The sequence below is a fragment of the Mirounga leonina genome, unplaced genomic scaffold (genome assembly GCF_011800145.1).
Source record: "Mirounga leonina isolate KUSES-001 unplaced genomic scaffold, KU_Mleo_1.0 Mir_95, whole genome shotgun sequence".
Lineage (NCBI taxonomy): Eukaryota > Metazoa > Chordata > Mammalia > Carnivora > Phocidae > Mirounga > Mirounga leonina.
The window spans coordinates 19,897,381-19,903,899 of record NW_023270865.1 but is presented as its reverse complement, the minus strand read 5'-3'; the positions used below and the strand labels follow the sequence as shown (position 1 = coordinate 19,903,899).

Sequence of the window (6,519 nt, the reverse complement as noted above, 5' to 3'; positions counted from 1 at the left end):
CTGGAAACAACCTTCCAAATAAATGTTGTTTAAATTTACATCTCCCTAGTGACAAATGATGTAACATAATCTTTGATTGAGAGTCTACTTTTAGTAAATTTGGACTAGGACATTACTATTAAAAGTGACCTTAGAAAGCACAATCTTGGTTTAAGATTCAGGAATTTCATCAGATAGCAGTAAGGATTCCATCAGTGGTAGTAAGTGGTTATAATAACCTCTGGCATGCTACAGTGTAATATTTACTAAGACTCATGCACCAGGATGGATTGTATGCATACTGTTGGGGTCTTTATGTAGGGTTCATCATGTAGGCATGATCAAATATTAACTCCATTGACAGCCCCACTATAGGGTTTGGAGAACTTCCAGATTGGGGAACACAGGGAGGTGGCAGGACTGGAGAGGGCATGGAAGCTCTGTGCCACATCCCATAGACCTTTCCTAATGCATCTCTTCCATCTGGATATTCATGTGTATCCTTTATCATATATTTTTATAAAAAAAAAACAGTAAACAGTAAGTAAACTCTTCCTGAATTTTATGAGATGCTCTAGCAAATTAATCAACCCCAAGGAGGGGGTTGTGGGAATCTCTGGTTGGTCAGAAGCACAGATCACAGCCTGGACTTGTGATTGACATCGGAAGTGGGAAGACTGGCAGTCTTGTGGAACTGAACCCTTAATGATGGGATTTGTGGGATTTGATGCTATCTCCAGATTGATGATATCGGAAATGAGTTAAATTATAGGTGTCACAGAGAGTTGCCTGGTGTGGGAAAAACAAAACAAACACCTATCTGGTGTTGGAAGTGTTGTGAGTATGGTTGTAGTGTGGGAGTAAAGGAGGAACACAGGAAGAAGACTGAGATTTTCCTACACAAAGGAGAGTTTCTACATCTTACAAGAGCTATAGGAACAGAATCTGAGCTAAGAGTGATATGAAGTGATCTAGACCGCCATCATGCCCTGCCCTAGTAGAGCAGGAGTGTATGGAAAGCCATAATTAATTCAGTCTGTTTCAAGCTCATCCTATAGTAGATCCAATGAATATACAGACACACCATGAGGTCACTACCTTGGTTCTTGAGTTCATAATTATGATGAATATTCTTAGGATCCAGAAGAATCTTCACATTGCTTTTCTGATATTTGTCGTAAGAGAATGACAAAAAGGCAGAGTAGAAGCCTTTTAAACTGCTTGTTTCTACCAAGATCATTGGTATTGCATAAATCAGTAAATTGTTCCTTTTTTATCCCTAAATAGTTAGTCCATTGTATGGATGCAATACAGTTTGCATATCCATTCATCTGTGGAAAGACATCTTGGTTGCTTTCAGTGCTTTGTGATTATAAATCAATGAAGTTTCTATAAGCATGAACACACAGGTTTTTGTACAAAAATAAGTTTTCACTTTCTAGGAGCATGACTGCTACACTGTCTGGTAAATCTATGTTTAACTTTATAATAAACTGCCAAATGATCCTTTCAAAGTGACTGTACATTGTTAGTTTCAACCAGTCCTGGATAGTATTTGCCAGCATTTTATATTATCAGGTTTTTTTGTTTTTGTTTGTTTTTGTTTTTTTTTTGGATTTTGAACCATTCTATAGTGCACAAAGGTTATGCTTATGTGATGTAACTTTGAGACAAAGAATGTTACTCAAACTTTAAAAATGTCTTCCTCAAAAATCTGTATAAATAAATTTTTAAAAAGGCAACCTTATTCTCAATGTTGTTTAAATTTACATCTCCCTAGTAACAAATGATGTTGAGAATCTTTATATATGCATATTTGCAATCTATCATCTTTGATGAAGTGTCTATTGACATCATTTATCTACTTTTGTACTGGGTAGTTTATTTTCTTGTTACTGGTTCTTAAGTGTTCTTTATATATCCAGGAAAAATGCCCTTAATCAAATAAATGATTTGTAAATATTTTTTTCCCATCCATGGCTCGTATCTTATTTTTTCATGGGAATGTTAACAAAGTACAACTTATTAGTTTTTTAATATATTGTACTTTTTTGTTATATATAAAAACTCATCAAACTTAAAGTCAAAGCAATGTCTCCTATTTTTATTTCTATAAGTTTTATAGTTTAACATTTTATATGTAGGTCTATGATCTTTTTTTTTTAAGATTTTATTTATTTATTTGAAAGAGAGAGAGAGGGAGAGAGACCACAGAGGGAGAGGGAGGAGCAGACTCCCTGCTGAGCAGGGAGCCCGATGTGGGGCTCGATCCCAGGACCCTGGGATCACGACCTGAGCTGAAGGCAGATGCTTAACCGACTGAGCCACCCAGGTGACCCTTTAGGTCTATGATCTATTATGAATTCACTTTTTGTGTAACTTGTAGCAACCATAAGTGTCTCACAGAACCTATCGGAGACTCACTGGAAGAAATCACATTTACCTTAACTCAAAGATTAATTCAAAAGATCGTTTATTGTTAGTAATTGTATAACCAGGATACAATTGTATAACCAGAATACAATTAATATTAATCTAACTCTTATAGAAACAAAGTACCATGAATGAGAATAGGAATAAAACATGAGGTTTATTGGGATTTTTTTTGAGATTTTATGTATGTATGTATGTATTTATGTATGTTAGAGAAAGAGAGAGCTGGGGTAGGGAGGAGCAGAGGGACAGGGACAAGCAGACTCCACACTGAACATGGAACCCCATGTGGGGCTCCATCTCACGACCCTGAGATCATGACCTGAGCCAAAACCAAGAGTAGGACGCTTAACCGACTGACCCACCCAGGTGCCCTGAGATTATTATTTTTTTTTAATGCCAGATTGAAAACTATAGCCAGGGAAGAGGAGTCACTAAAAAAAAAAAAAAAAAAACAAAGACAAAAAACAGAAAGAAAAACCTAGGTTAAAATAAGATCTACAGGGACACCTGGGTGGCTCAGTCTGTTAAGCGTCTGCCTTTGGCTCAAATAATGATCCCAGGGTCCTGGGATCCAGTCCCCCATCGGGCTCCTTCCTCGGAGGGCAGCCTGCTTCTCCCTCTGCCTGCCACTCCCCCTGCTTGTACATTCTGTCTCTGACAAATAAATAAAGAAAAAAATCTTTAAAAAATAAAATAAGATCTACAAATGAAAAAAAAAAATAAGCTAATTTAAAAAAATGATTTTAACAGCAAATTAAATTCAGCTAGAGAAAATTTAAAAAGTAAGTGTTGTCAGATTGCAGTATGGAAGAACATAAAAACATAAAATACAGGAAACTGATTAAGAGTTATAGAGAGTTGAGCTGCCTGGGTGGCTCAGTCTGGTAAGTGTCTGCCTTAAGGCAGCTCAAGTCATGATCCCAGGGTCCTGGGATCGAGCACCGCATCAGGCTTCCTACTCTGCTCTGCTTCTTCCTCTCCATCTACCTTCCCCCCTGATGGTGCTCTCATGCGTGGTCTCTCTCTCTCTCTCTCAAATGAATAAACAAAAAATCTTTTTTAAAAAAATGTGATAGAGGGTAGAGCAAGGATCTAACTAATATTTAATTGGGACTCTGTAAATCAAGAGGCAGGTTGGAGCCAGAATATAAAGACAATGTCTGAGGATTTTCCAGAATCGATGAAAGACACAAACTCATAATTCCAAGAAGCCAGCAAATACAAAGTGGAATAACTATAAGTAAATTCATTCTTAGACACATCATAATAAAATTCCAGAATACAATAGCTAGTGGGATGGAAATAGATGGGGGTGGGGAGAGAAGATTCATTACTTTTTGTAGGAGGAAGAATTAAATTGACTATTAACTTTCTACAGTAACCATGGTAATGAGGACTTAAACCAAAAAAATTATTTCCAATGATCTGAAAGAAAATAACTGCCTATCTATAATTCTATTTTCTACAGATACTTTAAAAATAGACAAAATCTAAAAATCTAAGAGAAGGTAAAATTAATCAACCAGAAACAAGTCAGAGAACTTGAGAACGAAAAAGCTGTTGTAAAATAGTTCTAGTGTGCAAAAGTTTTGTTTCAATAACAATACCTAATAATAATAATAATAATAACAACAACAATAATAATAATAAAATATTTGGAAATTGTGGTTGTACAACAGATGTTAAAATTAGCGTTCCTCTGTCACCCATTAACCCCAGGTTATTTCCCTCATTATCTCAGTTTTAACTTACTTTTCATAGTCTTCCTTTCTTTTCTTATTTTTTCCTCTTCTTTCTTTTCTTCTTTTTCTTTTCCTTTTTTTAGGCTCAAACCAGAGAAGTAAAACTCTTGTTTTCACTGTCTGAACATCAATATGCTGGGAAAGCCAGCAGAAGCCCTTGTCATAATAGCTTTGCCTCGAGCACAATGCAAGTAACACTTCCATGGGGCACGTATTCAGTTCCTTCAGGGTCACATTCCCCTTCCTGTGGTCTATCCATAAAGCCCAAATATCTCATGGAGTTTTCTTCACTGATTGCATCTGTTCTGTCGTTTTTGTTACCCAAGATAAGGATTGGCACATTGGATATTGTTTCATTCATTGGTCATTAAAGCATTTAGCTCAAGTGTGGTTTCCACGAGGTGAGGATGATCTGCACAATCCACGAGAAAGACAATCCCATTGATTGCTGGGACATAATTTTTCCAGACCCAGCATGTTTGCTCATGCCCTCCAAGATCAAAAATTGTAAAAGTCATTCTAGTAATTGTCAGCTCTTCTGATGTTGGAACATGTTGGCCCAATCAGTCATCATTGAGTATGTGTAGAAGAGTGGTTTTGCCTGCATTGTCCAAACCCAAGAATACAAGTTTTCCAGATTTCTTATAGAGTCCCAGGAACTGGAACACACTGTTGATCCATTCAAAGAAGAAAGACATTATTAATTCTTACTGTGGCCAAGGGTTTCCTCTGGCAGCAGCAGGAGGCTTTGACCCTCCCTCACAGCATATAGCCCAGCAGCACCTTCACCCCCAGAACCACCAGTCATGCCTCTTTTCTTATTTTTCTAACCATCATCCTTCCCCTTGACTACCATGTGCACAGATAATCCATCCAAGATCACATTCACTCAGTTTCAAAGATCTTTTCCTCATATGGTGTTAGTCACTATTCCATGGTTTTACCTTTAATTTTGATTTGTTAACTGCACCTTCTCAGAGATCTTGGTTATTACACAGTAACAGAAACATGGCTGTCCTCTATGATACTGTTTTCTATGGAACTGATGTTTTACACAGGGAGACATAATTTTTCTAAGTGTTGACTAACTTTCAATTCCCTTCATCTGTTTAAGGAATTAGAGTGAATGAACTACTTGAATGTTTGCTGAACACATTCATCATTTTTATATACAAAAATATAAATGAAAATTACTAAAATAGTCTTATGCAATTAATTTGAATATTATATACATTTTTTTTTTAATCTGACATAGGGCTAAGATTCTGTATGTGTTCAAATTTGGAAAGACTTAACTTTATTCCATCAGCTGATGTCTCCCTTTGTGCATCTTAAGCAGGATTTTCCTCTTTCTTTGCTAAAGATCTGTTTATCCAGGTCTCGCTGCTTTAAAAAAAAAAAAAAAAAAAAAAAAAACTGATAAAAAGGCAGAGATGTGCACATTTGCTGCCATTGACACTTTGCTGTGTATCTCATTCTAATTTCCTGCCACCAACTCCCAAATTGATCTATATCTTGGCAATTCTCTGAGACAATCTGCTCAAAGTACCATCTACAGGTTTAAAGATAAAGTAATTATTTTTACAACCAAATAACAACAACAAATGACCTTTACGCTTTTACTAAAACAATGTCTGATGATTACTGATATGTTTCCAGTCAAGACTACAGCAAACAACCCTGATTCATGTTACAAAAATAGTAAAATTAATTAAAACCTTTGAAAATGTTCCTCTTGTCCCTTCTCCCCTCCCCATTCTAGAGATAACTTCAGTCTCATTGCTAAACTTGCTGCTCTATTAATGCCATCCAATAAGAAAAAGAATAGGCAAATGAACATTATTGTTCAATATACCACCTGAATCAGAAAAATAGTAGCCCAAAAAGTTAGGAAACATATTTCAGGACTTGTTCCAGTCATCTCACTCCACCCAAACAATAATCCTTTCCTCCTATTTCTGAGTGCCAGAGAGCAGTTGCCCTTTTAGGTCTGGGAGGGGACTTGGGTAGCATAAGATAAATTAGATTCTTGGTTTGGTTTATTGGCTTCTTTTTTCCTCTTGTCAGTGTTCCACTTATGCTGTTTCCTATTGTGCACCCCTTTTCCCTCCTCACCTAAGGGCTGACCCCAGAAGACAGAAAAGATCAGGTTTTGTTGTAAGCTAATTAGAGAGGGTAGATTCCTGGGAAACTGGCCACCAGCATCACAGTAACACCTGAAGATCTTTATATTTAACAAACATTTACCAAATACTTTAGTATGTGCAGGGCTCTGTACTAAGCTAATTTTTTTTCTTTTTGAGGATATGGCCAAAAGCTTGAGGTGCTTACTTTAAATATGTCATATAACCTTATTGAATCT

The 6,519-nt window shown here is 36.5% G+C and overlaps 1 pseudogene; it reads right to left on the bottom strand.

The window, feature by feature from the left end:
- Positions 1–3,537: 3,537 nt before the first annotated feature.
- Positions 3,538–4,855, bottom strand: LOC118006212 (annotated as a pseudogene).
- Between the last annotated feature and the right edge of the window lie 1,664 nt (positions 4,856–6,519).